Below are 18,784 nucleotides of genomic sequence, written 5' to 3' on the forward strand. Positions count from 1 at the left end.
TTTTAGTTACCGTCTAATACTAGTCGGAACTTCAAAGACCCTCTAAAGTCCGCTATTCTAGTATCGAACGACAACTATTACATAGGCTGAATTTCTTAATGTGTCTGGCTGGGTCGATAAATCCGAATTCCCGAACTTAAATCGCAAATTCCCTCGCTCAGATACATAAAAAAAAAACTACCCTAAAAATACCACATGGGTCCTGGTTAGAAAAATCTACAGTTTTCCTAGTCATCTTTGGTAGACTAAACCTCATAGAATTTAAAGTCTCATATTCCAAAAGCTGACTACAAAATCCTGAACAATAAATCTAATATCCAGACCCCAAACTATAAATAAACTAATCCTGGATGTTCAAACAGAGCTTACGTGAAGACTACTAATTCATCGATCTTTTCGGTGTTACCCTCAATCGACTAGGTGCCTTTTTATCTGTAAGGATAAACGGTACGGATTCTTAGTCTAGCCCCAATTTATCCTGTAAGATAAAAGGTAACGTTTTCCTAATGATCTGGCCCCACGTTATTACTGTAATGGTACGGCTGGTAATTGTTTTTGCCACAGCCTCGGTTGGAGAGGGAATCGGAGGTTCAGTGCACTAAGCTGCGCTCTGCGCTCAGCTCGCCGGTATTGGGGTCGGGGTTTTTTCCTATCCCTATGTTCTCCTTACTCACCACACATCATAAATGAAAGTGCACTTCCTGACTCTACTCTACTAAATACAAAAAAATAACCAAAAATATCGGCATAATGATCCCCATCGGTATAGTTGATAGAAAGAGGCCAGCAAACACGGTTGTGGTGATCTTAGTTGGTGTTGATCACCCGTTCTGTACCCGCCCTACCTTGGTAATGATATGGAAGTTTGGCATTACTCCTAACACAAAATCAATACGTGTTCTAACCTCGATAATTCCTCGGCATTATGTAATTAGACAGACTCAGCAATATCTTTAAATGTTCATATTATATTTAAATTCCAAAGATGATAATAATTATAATTATACATTTCATTTTCTTTCAAAGGGTTGTACTTAATATTCAAATAGTTTTACTCTAGATTAATTTTAATTTAAGGGGGCTTCTCATGTAAAATTTAAAAAAATCGAAATTTTTTTTTTTCATAAATCGATAGAATAAAGTCTTGAGAGTATATTCCCGAAGTTTTATAACTCAACTCTCAATATTATGGAAAATATCAGTGATTGAACGAGCGCGCTCAAGTTCAAGACCCACACTAACTCAAAACTTTAAATCGTTTTTTCTCAGAACTATGTTTTAAAAAACGCGGTACACGATTACGGAAAAACTACTGAACCGATTTTTGATTTCTAAAAAGTATTTTGCAGATTATACATTGAACGAGTGCGTGAATATCTGAAATTGTGAAAAAAAAGTTATTTTATACACTTTTCAGCCCAATTCAGCAAAAAAAAAAGACGAAAAAATGACACTTTTTTTCAAGACGTGATTTCAATATTTTAAAATCGAATTTTTTGAAGTGGCTGACATTCACGCACTCGTTTGAACCTTGCTGCATACAAAAAAATTTTTCTTGTTATTTTCAGATGAAAACTTTTTGCTCCACACTGTACCGCAATAAGTCCCTCAGCCGCGTCGAGCCACACGCGACCTTGAATAAGTCCGCCATTTTGTTTTTTAGAATTTTCAAAAAATGTTTTTCTCATACTTTAAACATGTCTTCAAATATGTGCAAAAAATTACTCGTGTAAGTTTTCATTTTCCAAGTGAAAAAAATTCCCAAAAAACCACTACTTTTTGGCATGTTACATGAGAAGCCCCCCTTAAATGCTAAGAAATTCAAATTAATTCATTGTAATTTTACCATAAGCCTAACGCAAGAATGTCAACATCAGTTGTACTCACTAAGGGTTAATTCATTTCCAAATAATTTCCAAGTACCACTTACATTAACCTACAACAAGATCTTGGGCCCAACAAACTGTTTGTAGCTGTGGAACAAGCGTTAGTAAATATATATATAAAAGATATGTAAATGAGTAGGCATATAGATAGTAAACATTTTAGACTGACATTAATCGTTAGAGGCTGTACACATGATATTACTTAAACTAAAAATTCCAGTAAGGGTTCATCAAATTATTCAAACAAAAGAAAATTCATATTAAAATTTAAATTATTTTAAAGTGGTTGACATTGGCACAGCTCTGACACAAGGGTTAATATTCAGCGGTGCCAAACTCTTGTTTTCTTTCCAATACAGGGTGTTTCGTGTACTCACGACGAAAAGTTACATGTTATGCAACGCCATGTGCTAAACTTTTTGGTTAATGTTGCAGCTTAGAAAAAAAAAAAAAAAAAAAAAAAAAAAAAAAAAACAAAAAAATTCGATTCCGAACGTCGGCGAGTGCAGACGTGCATTTATTTATTTCTCTTGTGCTCCGAAAGACAATCGATAAAAACAAAAAACAAAAACCCCGATATAAAATAAAAATAAACGGCGAAAAGACGCTTATCGCGATGAAAAGTCGCAAGTTAATATTATTTTGTGTTTTTAATTAGTGCTTCTAATACTGAAATACAAATAAAACCAAATAAAAAAATCAAACAAATAAGGTGATGAACCCAAACGAAGTTCGGGCGCAGCGCCAACGTAAGCAAGACGAGCGCCGGCTCTCTCTGCAAAAGAGCAATGCATACTTTTCTTTCGTATCGACAGCAGAAGCACCAACAACAAAAGCTTCTGCAGTAGTCGATCAACCGCGATCGTTAACCCCAACACCTTCCAACGAACTCAAGCCTATTCTTAACGAAAGGGCGCGCTCTCTTTCTCCATATATGTCAGCGACGACGCAAAGCGGGGTAAGCGACAAATGCATTTCCCCTCTTCCTGGCCCTGCCTCACCCCAACTGCCCACATGCCTGGCCACGGTTACCAGCACAGTAACGTCATTAGCAACTGTAAATGCAATGACAAAAACAACATCAGTTTCGTCGGCATGCCCAATACAGTCGAGCGTTTTACCTGCTGTCTCAGCGAATTTATCAACTGCAGCTAGCGCAGCACCGTCAGAAGCTTCAACTAAAAAGCAAGGTCCGTCCATACAGACTGGCATGGATCGCTACATAAACATTAAAAGAAAACTAAGCCCACAGGGCACGAAAATGGGCAACGCCGCAAAAATCAATAGGGCTTTCCCAAGCCAAGGAACCGTGCAAAACTCTAATACTGCAAATAGATTTCAACTTTTGGCTGACACGTCCGATGAAATCGCTTCTACAGTTTTGGATACGGACAAAAAGAAACCGAGGCCGCCTCCGCTTTACATTCGAGAGAAAAACTCCAACAACCTCGTTAATATAATAATCGATCTGATTGGTAAAGATAGCTTCCACGTAATCCCCTTGACTAAAGGAGAAATACATGAAACAAAGGTCCAAGTCAAAAGCGAAGAAAGCTTTAAAAAACTGACGGAGCTCCTAGATGCCAAGAAAAGAACTACTACACCTACCAGCTAAAAAGTAGTAAAGGTCAACAAGTTGTTATAAAAGGAATAGAACCAGACGTAAGCACTGCTGAAGTTGAGCAGGCACTAAAAGACAAAGGTTTTAACGTAAAAACAGTTATAAACATACGTAACCGAAATAAACAACCGCAACCTCTCTTTAAAGTGGAACTTGCACCTGACTCTAAGGCGCTTAAGAAAAATGAAGTCCATCCCATCTACAATCTCCAGTTTCTAATGCATCGCAGAATCACGGTTGAAGAGCCGCATAAACGCAATGGCCCAGTCCAGTGCGCAAATTGCCAGGAATACGGACACACCAAATCTTACTGCACACTCCGCTCTGTATGCGTCGCCTGCGGAGGGCTGCATACCTCAGCTAAGTGTGAATTAAAAAATGAGCCAAATAGCAAAAAGTGTAGTAACTGCGGAGGAGACCACACAGCAAACTACAGAGGCTGTCCAGTATACAAGGAGTTAAAAAGTCGGATAAACCAAAGAGTCTCAACAGCACGATCTCACCACACACCATTGATACCCTCTAAACTCACACCTGAAGTCTTCTTTTCGTCAGCAGCCCGATCATCACTCGGCAGTTCCACTACAAATAAAAACGTAAGTTTTGCAAGCGTTTTAAAATCGGGTCATGCGAGCCCCGCTTACAATGTCCAACCACCACCTACAGTCTCTCACCAACTAGCAGAGCACACAGAAAATAGAATGGAAACGATGATGCTCAGTTTGCAACAAAGTATGGATGAATTCATTTCATTTATGCGGACGACCATGCAAAGTATGTTGACAAATCAGAATATTTTGATTCAGATGCTCCAAAACACTTTATCAAAATAATCAATGGCTCCCCTGCGCATTGCACTGTGGAATGCCAACGGTGTTTCACGGCACAAACTTGAGCTAGCACAATTTATGAACGACAATGAAATCGACGTAATGTTACTTGCAGAAACCCACCTTACCAACAAATATAATTTCCAAATCCGAGGGTATATGTTTTACAACACCAATCATCCTGATGGAAAGGCCCACGGAGGCACTGCAGTCCTGATTAAAAACCGCATCAAGCACCACTTTCACAACACGTTTGCTACTAACTACCTGCAAGCCACATCTATCAATATACAGTTGGGTTGTCACAATCTAGCTCTAGCAGCGGTATACTGTCCTCCTCGATTCATGATATCCGAAGCCCAGTTTACTGACTACTTCAACTCACTAGGCAAATACTTCATAGCAGCAGGAGACTACAACGCCAAGCATACGCACTGGGGATCTCGCCTCGTGACGCCGAAAGGTAGACAACTGTATTATGCAATTATAAATCCTAGCAACAAACTTGACTGCGTTTCCCCTGGATCACCTACACACTGGCCTAGCGACCCCAGAAAACTGCCAGACTTGATAGACTTCGCAGTTACAAAAAACATCCCACGAAATCTAATTAGCGCCAGTTCTCTCTCGGATCTATCATCAGATCACTCGCCTGTACTTTTTAGCCTAAACCAACAGCCAGTTAGTAATGACAGCCCCGTCATGCTAACTTCTAGAAGCACAGACTGGCTCAAATTCAAAAATACGTAAGTTCGCACATCGAACTTACACCACAGCTAACCGGCGAGGACGACATCAACTGAACCGTATGCATGCTAGAGTCAGTTTTGGCCTCAGCGGCACGAATCGCAACACCACCAAGGCAAAACACAACACATAACATAAAGCATACAAACGCAGAAATAGAGCAGCTAGTCCTAGCAAAGCGTCGTTCCCGACGTGTATGGCAATCTCTTCGATCGCCATCTGCAAAGCAACAGTTAAAAGAAGCTTCACGCAGACTCACCAAGGCACTACGACAAGAAGAAGACAGGTCCCAACATCGCTATATAGAACAACTATCTCCATTCAGCTCAAAATTCCCACTATGGAAAGCCCACTCAACACTGAGCCCTCCAACAGTAACGGTTACGCCAATAAGGACTCCTGCAGGCTGCTGGGCCAGAAGCGACAAAGACAGAGCCGACACATTCGCTGCCCACCTTGAAAATGTGTTCCAGCCAAATCCAGTAACAAACGTGCGTAATATAAGATCGCAAACTGAAGACGACCTTCCTATTGCCGAACCAATTGTATTTCGACCATGCGAAGTCATAAAAATTATAAAAGAGCAGCTACAACCGAGAAAATCTCCAGGCTGCGATCTAATAACTCCAAAAATGCTTATAGAACTCCCACTATGCGCCGTTGGTACCATATGCCAGCTGTTCAACGCGATGACAAGACTGGGCTGCTTCCCAAAGAGGTGGAAAAAGTCAATCATCATAATGATACCAAAACCAGGAAAAGACCACACCCTCGCCTCCTCATACAGACCGATTAGTTTACTTTCCTGTCTATCAAAACTCTTTGAAAAATGCCTTCTGACCCGTATCATACCATACTTCAGAAGACATAATATTATCCCAGCACATCAATTCGGCTTTCGCGAAAAACATGGAACTATCGAACAGGTGAACCGCATAACTTCAGAAATTCGAAGTGCATTTGAAAATAGGGAATACTGCACTGCGGTATTTTTGGACGTCTCCCAAGCATTCGACAGAGTATGGCTTGACGGCCTAATGCATAAAATCAAAATAATGCTCCCTAATAACACGCACAAACTCTTGAAGTCATATCTTTACAACAGAATATTTGTGGTGAGATGCAATACTTCCATATCAGCTGAACGTAACATCGAAGCAGGAGTTCCTCAAGGGAGCGTTCTCGGGCCAACTTTATACCTACTCTACACTTCTGATATTCCTACGAGCAGTCAACTGACTATGTCCACGTTTGCCGACGACACCGCGATCCTCAGCCGATCTAGATGTCCACAACAAGCCTCAGCGCAACTTGCGGCACATCTAGAAGTAGTGGAGAAATGGCTCTCAGACTGGCGAATAAAAGTAAATGAGCAAAAATGCAAACAAGTAACATTTACCTTAAATAGACGAAACTGCCCAAACCTTACACTAAACAACATCGTGCTCCCCCAGTCAGATGATGTAACATATCTTGGCGTACATCTCGACAGACGGCTTACCTGGCGCACGCATATTGAAGCTAAACGAACTCATCTAAGGCTGAAGGCAAATAGTTTGCATTGGCTGATCAACTCCCGCTCCCCACTCAGTCTGGACTACAAGGTCCTTATCTACAATACAGTTTTGAAACCAATCTGGACTTATGGCTCCCAGTTGTGGGGCAGCGCCAGCAACAGCAACGTAGAAATCGTGCAGAGAGCCCAAGCAAAGATCCTAAGAATTATCACTGGGGCACCGTGGTACGTTCGGAGTGTAAATATTCAGAGAGACTTGAATGTACTCCCCGTCCGAGATGTAATAGCGCAGCACATGCAAAATTACTACACAAAGCTGTCAACTCATCCAAACCACCTCGCTAGAGCATTGACGTTGGTATGTAGCCGCTCCCGCCTTCGTCGTAACGACCTTCCCATCCAGCGATAATTATTAGGACAGTCTAACATAAATACAGTTTAACAAATTGTTAGAATAATGTAGTACTTTAAGATTTTAACACATTTTGTTAGTCTCGTAAGAGAAGATTCAAAATAAACAAGCAAAGTCTAAAAAAAAAAAAAAAAAGATGTTGTTGTTTTCACTTAATTTGTGGCTGATGTCCTTCTGTCGCTCTAATTGCTCCACAGATTCCCCTGGGTAGGGTATCCCAAAAAGGTTATGGCGCATCCCACTAATACTGACTGCAAAGTTGGGACACCGGCGGCAGCAAGATTTAGAACACATATACATATGTGTATGTGTGTTTGTATGAAAGCGCGCTGCGCCAAGGCTGAGCCGGCCGCCGGTGACCAAGAAGCTACGGAAGATTTACTAAATTAGCGTACACACACAACTCGTATGAGCTACATATAGCAAATTTACCTTCAAAAACTTCAAATAAAATCACTGGTTCACTACAGGTAGACTTTTGGAGTCTCCTGATCTCTGCACGAAATTTGCGGTTCTCCGCCCACTTGCCTAAATTTGGGACTTGGCTATGGGTGCGGTTCCGAACACGTGGTTGGTTTTCATTCTTGAATCAAAATTTCTCGTTCACAAAAATTTTACGCACTGTGGTGGTAGAAGATCGGCAGCGAAATGATCGAATCGACCGAATATTCTAGCCGAGTGGCTATCTGTTCATGAGCTTTAACGGGACTATTCCTGGCAACTTAACGAAGTATGCGAGCGAGACAACTATATGATTTAAGCTGAAGCAGTATAGTTGATCTTAAAGCTTGCACACTCGAGCTAGTTTAACCCTTAGCTGACCTAATAAATTTTGTACGTCCGTTATAATTTAAAAGTCTTGTCTTTCTGTTCACTGGCCACTACACACTCAGTATCGCTTCACTACGAAGGTGCAGAAAGCAACAACAAAGCAACAGCAACAACCCGGATCTTGCCGCAGTAAGGAGCTGCAAGGACAATCGCTGGCCGTGGGTCGAGGACATTCTAGATCTAAACGAGGACGTCCCATCTCACAACGTCTAGCGATCGATGATCGTCCGTTAGGAGTCCCCATCGCGTATCATTTAAATTGTCTTTGAGAACTCGCTGATTGACATGAGTGTGGTATAAAAATAGCTTGTTCTTCTTTATACATTTAAAACCCACTGAAAAGAAATTTTATTATATATTAAATGAAACATTAATTCTTATGTTAATAGGACATAAAGTAGATAAATATGATTGTAAATGAAGTATTGGATTTAATTAAAAATGAAGTTTGAATAAATAACAATAATGGTCTGTCGAGTACTTATGTCGAACACTTCGTTAATAATGTGGTAGAGATTTTAATCTTGAGCAAGGGACAATGTAAGAATTTGAGTAACATTGTCATGGAAGGGTGGGTTAAGACTTAGGGAATAATAACATCTAGATTCCAAAAACTTTTTAGCGTGTCGGCGCTCTTCAATATTAGATGAACTGTTTTATAGCTTAACCATTAGCCTCGATTGTTTGTTCTTTTGATTATTACGCACTAGTAAAGTGTGGTAGTGTGCAACCGTACCCTCTCAAGCAAGGAAGAACCCCGACATCCGGCGAGCTAGAACCGAGTCTAGAAAGAGTGCTTATCCCAAGCTTGAGGGTATAAGGTCCTCTCAAATAGTATTTACCATCCACTAATAGACGGCCGACTTTCGAAAGTTCGAGATAGAATTAGCTCTCCAGCACCCCCGTACACTACACAACTGCCACCTACAAATAACCACCTCTGACAAGAGCCAAATAAAATGTGCTCTCTGCAGCGAGAACCACACCTCCAACTATAAAGGCTGTATGGTCTACAAAGCCCTACAACTCAAAAAATATCCTAGTCTCCGGCAAAAAGAAATACCACAAATCCAAACGCCACCCGAAATTGCCACAAAACTACACCTGACTTCAGGGCCGGAGAAACAGTTTTGAGTGGGGCGATGACCTCACAAATTTTCAATACATTGCACAGATGTCAAGCATGATGAACATAGTTACTATACTTGTATCCAAACTTGACAAACAATAAGTTGATTATCGCAATCTGGAATGCAAATGGACTATCGCGCCATATCATAGAAATAAAGAACTTCTTACAAGAAAACCAGATTGACATAATGCTCATCTCAGAGACCCGCGCCACAGACAAAACATACATCAGCATTCTTGACTATAACATATCCCAGCGGGAAAGTGGGAAGTAGGTTTTTTTGTCCTGAAAAAACCAGTGGAAAACCTACTGCTTTTGGCAGGCGTAGGGGTAGGGATAGATGAAAACCTACTTCTTTTGGCAGGCGTTGGGAAGGGGTAAATAATTTCGGACCGCTAAATGGGGTGGGTTTCTGAATATGACCATAAGTTACAACGAAGTTGTGACTAATTATTGTCTTTCTTCGGAATGTTGTTATAAATTATGTTATGATGCACGGTCACATCAGTATAAAATTTCGTGCAAAAAGTGAAAAAAGTTCAGTAAACTCTAAAAAACAAGATAAAAGGTATGTTATAACATAAATATTTTTGTTTTTATAGCCTTATTTCAGTGTTACGGATATGGTGAACATAGGCATTTTTCCAAAAACTACATTTTAGCCGCCGGAGGTCTTTGTCAAGTAAGTAAGTTTTTTATTTAAATTTATTTTTCAGTTTTACAAAAACAAACAATGTTTTTTTTAGAATTTGTAATAGATTCGACTTCAAGGATTCTGGCCCTTGTGTTTATATTAACGGCAAAACTGAACGTGCGCAAGCGGACATTCCGATTTCGTCATTTGAAGAACTCGGCCATTTGGACTCCGATGCCGAAGCCAATCCAGAAGCATTTGTAAGTACTCACTAAATTTTTAATAAGTTTCAACAGCCCTGTGTTCCCATGCTTTTTACTATGTTTATTACTTATTTTTCTAAATTTCTCTATTTTTTCCATTACTTTTTATATATTTATTATTTGTATTAATATGTAATATATTAATGTATTATGGTTTTTATTTTCAGAGTCACTCAGAAACGACAATTACAGACATCCCCAATATCAAGATGATCTGCGTTCACCGTTCACTAAGGCAAAAAATAAAACATACAACAATACTTTTGTCATAAAGCCCTTGGACTGTAAATAGATTAATAAATGCATATACCAAATTAAAAAGTATTGTTTTTTATTGCTGTTTTGCATGTGGAAATTCTGAAAAGCGGGAAGGCCAAAAACCAGTGGATTTAGGTTAGGCAGCAGGATTTCCACTGGTTTTTTCAGTACAAAAACCAGTGGATTTCCACTGGTTTTTTCAGGACAAAAACCAGTGGATTTTGCCCTGCTTTCGGCAGCTGTAGATCCAGTGGATTTTGCCCTGCTTTCGGCAGCTGTAGATCCAGTGGATTTTGCCCTGCTTTCGGCAGCTGTAGATCCAGTGGATTTTGTCCTGCTTTGAGCAGCTGTAGATCCACTGGAAAACCTCCTCTACCCCTGCCTTTTGTGTGTCACCCCCGTGTATTTGGCAAGGAGAGAAGGCAGAAAAGGAAGGGGTAGAGGAGGTTTTCCACACATTTCTTGTATGAAGAAAGCAGAGGAAAGAAGCATATTTTCCACAGGTTTTTCCCGCTGGGTTCTGACACACGAGGACGTGGGAAAGTCAGAACCCAGCGGGAAAACCTGTGGAAAATATGCTTCTTTCCTCTGCTTTCTTCATACAAGAAATGTGTGGAAAACCTGCTCAAAGCAGGACAAAATCCACTGGATCTACAGCTGCCGAAAGCAGGGCAAAATCCACTGGTTTTTGTCCTGAAAAAACCAGTGGAAATCCACTGGTTTTTGTACTGAAAAAAACCAGTGGAAATCCTGCTGCCTAACGCAGGACAAAATCCACTGGTTTTTGGCCTTCCCGCTTTTCAGAATTTCCACATGCAAAACAGCAATAAAAAACAATACTTTTTAATTTGGTATATGCATTTATTAATCTATTTACAGTCCAAGGGCTTTATGACAAAAGTATTGTTGTATGTTTTATTTTTTGCCTTAGTGAACGGTGAACGCAGATCATCTTGATATGTCGTTTCTGAGTGACTCTGAAAATAAAAACCATAATACATTAATATATTACATATTAATACAAATAATAATTATATAAAAAGTAATGGAAAAAATAGAGAAATTTAGAAAAATAAGTAATAAACATAGTAAAAAGCATGGGAACACAGGGCTGTTGAAACTTATTAAAAATTTAGTGAGTACTTACAAATGCTTCTGGATTGGCTTCGGCATCGGAGTCCAAATGGCCGAGTTCTTCAAATGACGAAATCGGAATGTCCGCTTGCGCACGTTCAGTTTTGCCGTTAATATGAACACAAGGGCCAGAATCCTTGAAGTCGAATCTATTACAAATTCTAAAGAAAAACATTGTTTGTTTTTGTAAAACTGAAAAATAAATTTAAATAATAAACTTACTTACTTGACAAAGGCCTCCGGCGGTTAAAATGTAGTTTTTGGAAAAATGCCTATGTTCACAATATCCGCAACACTGAAATAAGGGTATAAAAACAAAAATATTTATGTTATAACTTACCTTTATCTTGTTTTTTAGAGTTTACTGAACTTTTTTCACTTTTTGCACGAAATTTTATACTGATGTGACCGTGCATCATAACATAATTTATAACAACATTCCGAAGAAAGACAATAATTAGTCACAACTTCGTTGTAACTTATGGTCATATTCAGAAACCCACCCCATTTAGCGGTCCGAAATTATTTACCCCTTCCCAACGCCTGCCAAAAAGAAGTAGGTTTTCATCTATCCCTACCCCTACGCCTGCCAAAAAGCAGTAGGTTTTCCACTGGTTTTTTCAGGACAAAAAAACCTACTTCCCACTTTCCCGCTGGGTACCCAAGGGTAATCCATCCAGGGTTCCGCACCAAGACGGGACACTTTTTTGAGGCAGTGTAACAATCAACAGACCACAGACCAGTTCTCTCCAGATGCACTCTCAGCTCGCTCTCTTGGTCTGTTAATTGTCTCCACACCGATCTGCAGCCCTCTCCCGTAATTACATCTTTTTAGTGTAAAAAAGTTTTTACATATTTGCACTGAAATATAATATTTTATAACAAACCAACAACAAGAAAGTATTTTGTGTTACCCGATTTTCACAAGATTTTTCTTAAAACTGCAGCTATATTGCAGCTAAATTCTGAAGATGAAGGCTTGTTCAGCAACCTCGAAAACGTTACGTAATATTAAAGCGTATATACCAACGCGAGTGGAAACCCAGTGAAAACCAAGAGCCAGTGCCATCCGGATCGAGATCGCCGAGTCAAAAAGCTTAATGACGGCGTGGTTGTTGTAAGGGTGCCAGAGCGACGAAGATCCAATGGAGTTATGTGGGGCAACCGGGCGTCGGTTTATACGAGAGTGAGGTCCTGCTACGGTGCCGAAACGACGAAATGCAGTCCGAACTCCGGGTGTGAATCGAAAAGTGGTGCCTGCAGACATCGCTATCTTAGCCCCGCCAGAGAGGTCCTGCCTAACATCCTCCAAGTCGAGAAGGGCCAGTAGCGAACCTACTACACGAGCGGTACTCAAAAGACTCGGTAAAGCAGAGGACGCAAGGTAGGCGTGCCGCCTCAGAAAACATCTCCGGCGTCCACGAGGGCATCAACATCGACGCGGAGGGCATCGACATCGTCAGCGAAGACCAGCAGTGAGATTTTATAACTAAATCAATAAGTCCCACTCCTTTTGCTAAACCTAACAGAACTTGTGATTCTGTGTCTTGTCACGCAACAATAAATTTGTTGGGGCGAGCACATATACCCAGCTGAGCTAGCCGCACATTTTACGAAGCGAGCAAACAGTAAAAGAAGCAGTTCGTTACAATCATTTTCAGCGACAACAAGCGATAGAATAATTTTTTTTACATGCATGCTTTATATAATTTCCACTTTATGTATATATTTATATTAGCACTTATTATTTTTTTTAAATGTATTAACACTGTAACGGCCCGAATTGGCCGTACAATTTTTTCCTCTTATTCTAAGTTTCCCACCCTAATTTTGAATAATAAATAAGGCTAGAATTAAGCTAACCACAGATCATCACTAAGCGGGAAGAGAACGACAGAACCAGAGAAAATAACCGCAAATCTAAGTCTACAACGCAATTGCGTGGACCAGCGCAGGCGCCGACTAGAGCAGAGGGCAGCGGAGCGAGCGCCGAAGCCCAAAATTACGTCGCGACCTGCACTTACACTATAAAAAGGCAGGCCCCGCTTGGGCGAGCAGAGGGGGGCTGAGCCAATGAGAGCGTAGGCAAGACGATTGATACGCATTAAAATATGCAAGCGCCGATCGTGCGAGCAGAGGACGGCGGCAGAGGACTGCAGCAGAGGAAAAGAAGACATTAACTTTGGCTGCTAATTAGTTTTGGCGAGGGAGAGAAATCACTTATCCCCGAGGCCCAGATTCGATGAGACGTACTTTTGGCACCCGTTCGACACGGCTCTGCGCTCCGCGCCACTGGACAACGTGCCAGGCCCCGTTCCAAGTCTCGCGACGAAAGTGGAAAACAATCCTAACTCCGGAATCCGCGAAAGTGCACCTGCTCATCACCTACTTCTGGAATTATCTTCCAGCCGCAGTTGTTTTCCCCATATTTTTCCGCCTTTTTGCAACCCACACTACCGTGAGCCGGACCCCTCCATCTCCGTCGGCTCACCCTCTATCAAAATTTCCGATAGTCCCGCAGATATACATTTTCTGTAAGCGATCCTGGACAGACTGAGTCATATCCCAGCTAGGAAACTATTATACTTTACAACACTTTGAGAAAAATAAAATAAGAAAATCAATAACACAAAATACATATGAACAACAAAATAAATAATAATAATAAATACATTTCAAGTTTGCTCCTTAAAATGTTCATTAAAAAAAAAATGCAGTTCATTCAATCTACAAGCTTCAATATCAAATGCACGGTAAAATTCCCGTTAAGGACCCCACAAACTACAGACCGTCTATTGCATGATTTACCAGGGAAATGGACTCACGAAAACATATCGACGCATTTCCGCGAAAGTATCGTATGTCACTTTTTTTCGAAATTGAGATTTTAATGCAAAATTGTTAGGCACCTGATTTCTCACTACCCTCTGAAATATTATAACTGAAAGCCCTATAGTTCCTATAAAAATTAAGTTTCAGTTTTATCGTATGTTACAATGCTTTTCAATGTGCGCGCGAAATTATCGTATGTCCATACAAAATTTTTTTCATTTGCAAGGAAATACTGCAATCGCACAAAAATACCGAAATACAAAAATAAAGAAAAATCTTCTCCTGTAAAATTTGATTTTTCAACATACGATACATTCGCGGAAATGCGTCGATATTGTCCTTTTTGTGCAGTTTGCGAGAATGCCATTTTGTCTAACAACGTAAAAATTGTGAGGAAATCCACACTGTCTATAAAAAACTTCAAAAGTCGTCCAGGATTCATCACCAGTGACTAACCGATCCAGAAATGAGTCGATTTTATTACGGTCCAACAAAGATTCGCAGATTGATACACGGTCGAAAAGGTTTTTTTGGGATAACTCGTGAGGCACCCATACATTGAGCTTTATTGTTAAATTTTTCGACTTTAAATGCCTATGGACGGTTTCCGTGCTTAGTTGCAGATCCTCTGCGATGGTTCTAATAGTCACATGACGATCTCGATCCACTATTTCCATGATTTTATCCGTATCAACGGTCACTGGTCGTCCGGAAGGCTTGGGTGTTTCGGTATCAAAATTGCCACTTCGAAATCGCGAAACCACTGTTCGGCAGTTTGAATCGAAAGTTTATTATCTCCTAAGACAGAAATAATCTGTCTGCGAGATCCCGCAGCAGTTTTTCCCTGTGCGAAATGAAATAACAAAATTGCCCGAATTTCTGCGTTTGTGAACTCCATTTCAATCGATTGTAATTTTTTAACGTGGAAGCACATGTAAACAAACTATATGTATGTCATTTTAAAGGTGATACCACCTTTAAAACGATGTACAGCATTGCCAGATACGATTATATTTGACTTCACAAGCGAAGCGCTTAGTCAATTTGAAGCGAGACTTAATAGTCCAGGGCCTTCTTACCCCTCGCTGCATAAGTGTAATGTCCACCGAGACCAAGTTCGGTTCGGGAAAAGTTAAAAATGAATTAGAAATTAGAAATTATTACAGCCTAAAATGGCTAACTTTCAGAGATTTTTCCACGGCAGTTTACATGAATAATCCTAGGCTGACACCAGTTGAGAAATTGTTCCATCTGAATTCCAAGACCAGTGGTGAAGCGGTAGCAATTGTTTCGAAATTCCCCCTTACCAATGAGGGTTTCATTTTCGCCTGGGAATCGCTGCGAGACCGTTTCGAAAACAAGACACTTTTAGTCAACAGTCAGCTCAAACTTCTTTTCTTTAATCACAAATCTGGCCACGCGCTAAAAGAGCTGCAGAGTACCATACAAGGGTGTCTAGTAGCACTAGCGCATTCCAATATATTCACCGAAAATTGGGATTGCCTGTTGGACAGTAAACTGTCGAAATCGACCCTTTCCTTATGGGAATAATCTTTCTTATCCAAGTCCGATACATGGAATGAAATGAACCCATTTTTCATTGAAAGATATAGCACTCTAGAAGCCATCAAGGACATGAAATCGAGTTTTAGCGGTATACCCTCGAAAAATCCACCGGCTTCCAATTCCCTTGAAGCGAAAGTGAGTGCAAACCCGGAGAATTGTGATTTGTGTTCGAAAGAAAATCACCCAGTCCGTCTGTACTCACGCTTTTTGAGAACTATAATTGGGCACCACGGTTTATACGGCATGAAAATATTCACAAAGGTTTAAATATAGGATCTATATAAGACGAAATTGACAATGTAACAGCCAATCATAGGTACGAACAAGCTTGACGCCCGTATTAAATTAAATAAATTAAATATATTAGGATTATTCTACTTGTTATTAGTCTGTAAGAGAAGACTCAAGAATCCTGTTTTAATGCCTTTCGCCACTCAATCCAGTAGTGGTCGAGATCTAAATCGGAGATTTAGATGCGATACATCTCTAAATAAATACTCGTATGCGGTTACATATAATAAACTGATAATTGAAGCCCTAACAGAAATCAGTATACTTATATTAACAGTTAGCGAAAAAGCTCATAAGCTATACAATACCTATGCCAAGTATTAAACTTGTATAAAATACTAAATAAACTAATTTTTGAATTTAGTTTTTTTTTTACAACATAGAGAACATCATGAAATAACAAAGTCGAACATCTTGGTTTTAATTTTTTCCATATAACAAACATTTTTGAAGTTAGAAAAGTAAAGGCTTAAATAACAAAATATTTTTATTTTTTAAAATTTTTTAAGAATTTCATGTAATTATTTCATAAATGGCTATTGGCAAAACTCAGTAATACTTTTAGTTGGTTAATAACAAAAGGTAAGTATTATATATTTTTCTTACCGGTTGAAACACTCGTTCTCTTGAAAAATAATTTTGTCCAAATAGTCTTCATAGTTTTCCAGAGGCTGCGATTGGTGGTTGTGTATTTGCCGCTCCACATTTGGTTGGATTACTTCGACTGCCGCTGGTCCAATTTCTTTTTCTATTTCTAGAGTAGTAACATTTCTACATTTTTCCGTGTCTAAAGTGCTATGGTTACTACCAATTATTGATTCATTTACCCATTTTGATGTTTTTTTCTTAGTGAAACCCGCTTTTTTCTTTGGCATTTCACGTTGGCGTTGTTTGTTCTTTGTCGTAGTTTCAGAAAAAACTGATGCAAGCAATGATTTCGTTTCCGTTACATTTACAGTTGTACTTTCTTGGCTAGGCAGTTTAGGAATTGTTCCGGAAAAGCATGTGGGGAAATTTTGCATATCATCCCTATTATGGGGACCATAATATTTTTTATGGTGATGCGTAGCTATATGCTCAGAGCTTATGTTCTTAATATTGTTGCATGTTTTTTCATTGCATGTATTTTTTGAAATAACTGTCGATCTCGCAAGTCCTAGAGTTTCAGAACATAGATGAATGTTAGGTTGATAATCATCTCTGGTATTTATATTGGTTTCGTCAGTTAAATGGTTTACCACTTTTTTTTTGTTTCTTCACTTACTGACATATAGCTTTGATTTGAATAGTTTAAAAAGCCATGGTTACTAAGCAATTGTCTATACTGCTCAATTGCAGAAAGCACTCCATCATAAGTCTTATCAGAAATCACGGGAGCTACTTGTTGTGTTCTGCATAATTTTTGTATATTATCAGAAACGTTATGTTTAGATGTAAAAATTGAGTTTGTATCAAAATTTGACGTAGTAACTATTTTTTCCTTTAAGTAAGGATCTATATCAGATAATTGTTGTGCAGAATATGTTTGGATGTAGTTCAGGCTGTCAAAATAATTTTTATTTTGCGTATAATTGCTATGAGTAGTCAAGAATTCTGAATGAAGCTTATAACTTAGTAGGGAGTGAATCTGAAAACGGAGAGAATACGTTTATTTCGACAAGTAAAATTAATAACAATTCTATATTATAAAAGGAAAATATAATAATCGATAGTTAACATGGCTTAATTTAAAAAATATGTAAAACGTAAATAAATGTATCGCGCCAAGCCGTATACAGTAGAATCCGGTTATAACGACTTTCAAGGGACCGACCATTTTTCGTCGTTATAACTGGAAGACGCACTAAGCAAAAGGAGGAAAAAAAATTTTTTTTTGATTATTTTATGGTTGCTGTGTTTGTAATAGGTTTTTAAAATAAATCAAATTAATTTTTTAATTAAAACGAAAAATTTAATAAATTAATAAATAAACATAGGTTTTTCTAAATACTGAAAACTGAATGAGCTTATTATTGCACATATTGCATTTGGCAAATTAAAACATTTAGTTTTACTCGGAAAAAAGCAGAAAAAACTTGAAATATAACGGGACATCTCATGGAATAGACTATGAGGTCTGCACACACAGTGTGACGTCGGCATTGCACTTCGACTCTCTCTGTCTCGCAGCAGCGTTTTTAAGGCGACAGCTAAAACTTACAGAGAGTTGTGCCAGTGCAAGATCCTTCGTGTCGCTGCTACGCACACAAGCAAGGGTGCCGATCACTGACAAATACATACATTTCTAACAGCGTGTTTTGATGCTTAAATTTTGAACTATGGCACTGTATTTTTTCTGGCACGACGCAATATCCGGTTAAATTTTTCAATTTTCTTGAAAAATTTCATTCTTATAAGCGGTTTGTCGCTAAAAGCGGAAACGCTCTAAGCGGACGCCCTTTCATATAACTTTGTATGGGGACCAACTAAACCATCGAGTTTTCGACGCACAACCCGGACGGACACTATAAGCGGAGTCGTTATAACAGGATTCTACTGTATTTAAATATCCCTTACTTAGCTAAACAAAGTCAATAGGCTGTGAAAAGTTGGATAACTCCCCACAAATGATATTGAGTTGGCTAGAAGAGTAACGGGACCGCGTTGGACCTTAGACCCGATCACGCGATCTAACCAGAGAAATAACGGGGCCACGGTGGTCTTTGGACCCGATCACGTGATCTAACCAGAGAAATATCGGGACCACGGTGGACCTTGGACGCGGACGAAAAGGAGACAACGGTGGACTTGGGAACTGATCGCGCGAGCTAGCCAGGAAAGTAACGGGTCGG

General features: G+C 39.5%; 1 protein-coding gene across 2 annotated transcripts in view; it reads right to left on the minus strand.

Moving 5' to 3' along the window:
* Positions 1 to 18,784, minus strand: part of LOC108101655 (transcriptional regulator ATRX homolog) — a 467,254-nt gene that overhangs the window by 50,556 nt on the left and 397,914 nt on the right. The window contains exon 20 of one of the 2 annotated variants that reach the window (XR_006245477.1): positions 16,560 to 17,580. The exons of the other annotated variant lie outside the window; for it this stretch is intronic. The gene's annotated coding sequence lies outside the window, so the exon portion shown is untranslated. The remainder of the gene's footprint in view (positions 1 to 16,559; positions 17,581 to 18,784) is intronic. 2 annotated transcript variants of the gene reach the window in all.

This window comes from Drosophila ficusphila, unplaced genomic scaffold, assembly GCF_018152265.1.
Source record: "Drosophila ficusphila isolate 14025-0441.05 unplaced genomic scaffold, ASM1815226v1 contig_414, whole genome shotgun sequence".
Taxonomy (NCBI): domain Eukaryota; kingdom Metazoa; phylum Arthropoda; class Insecta; order Diptera; family Drosophilidae; genus Drosophila; species Drosophila ficusphila.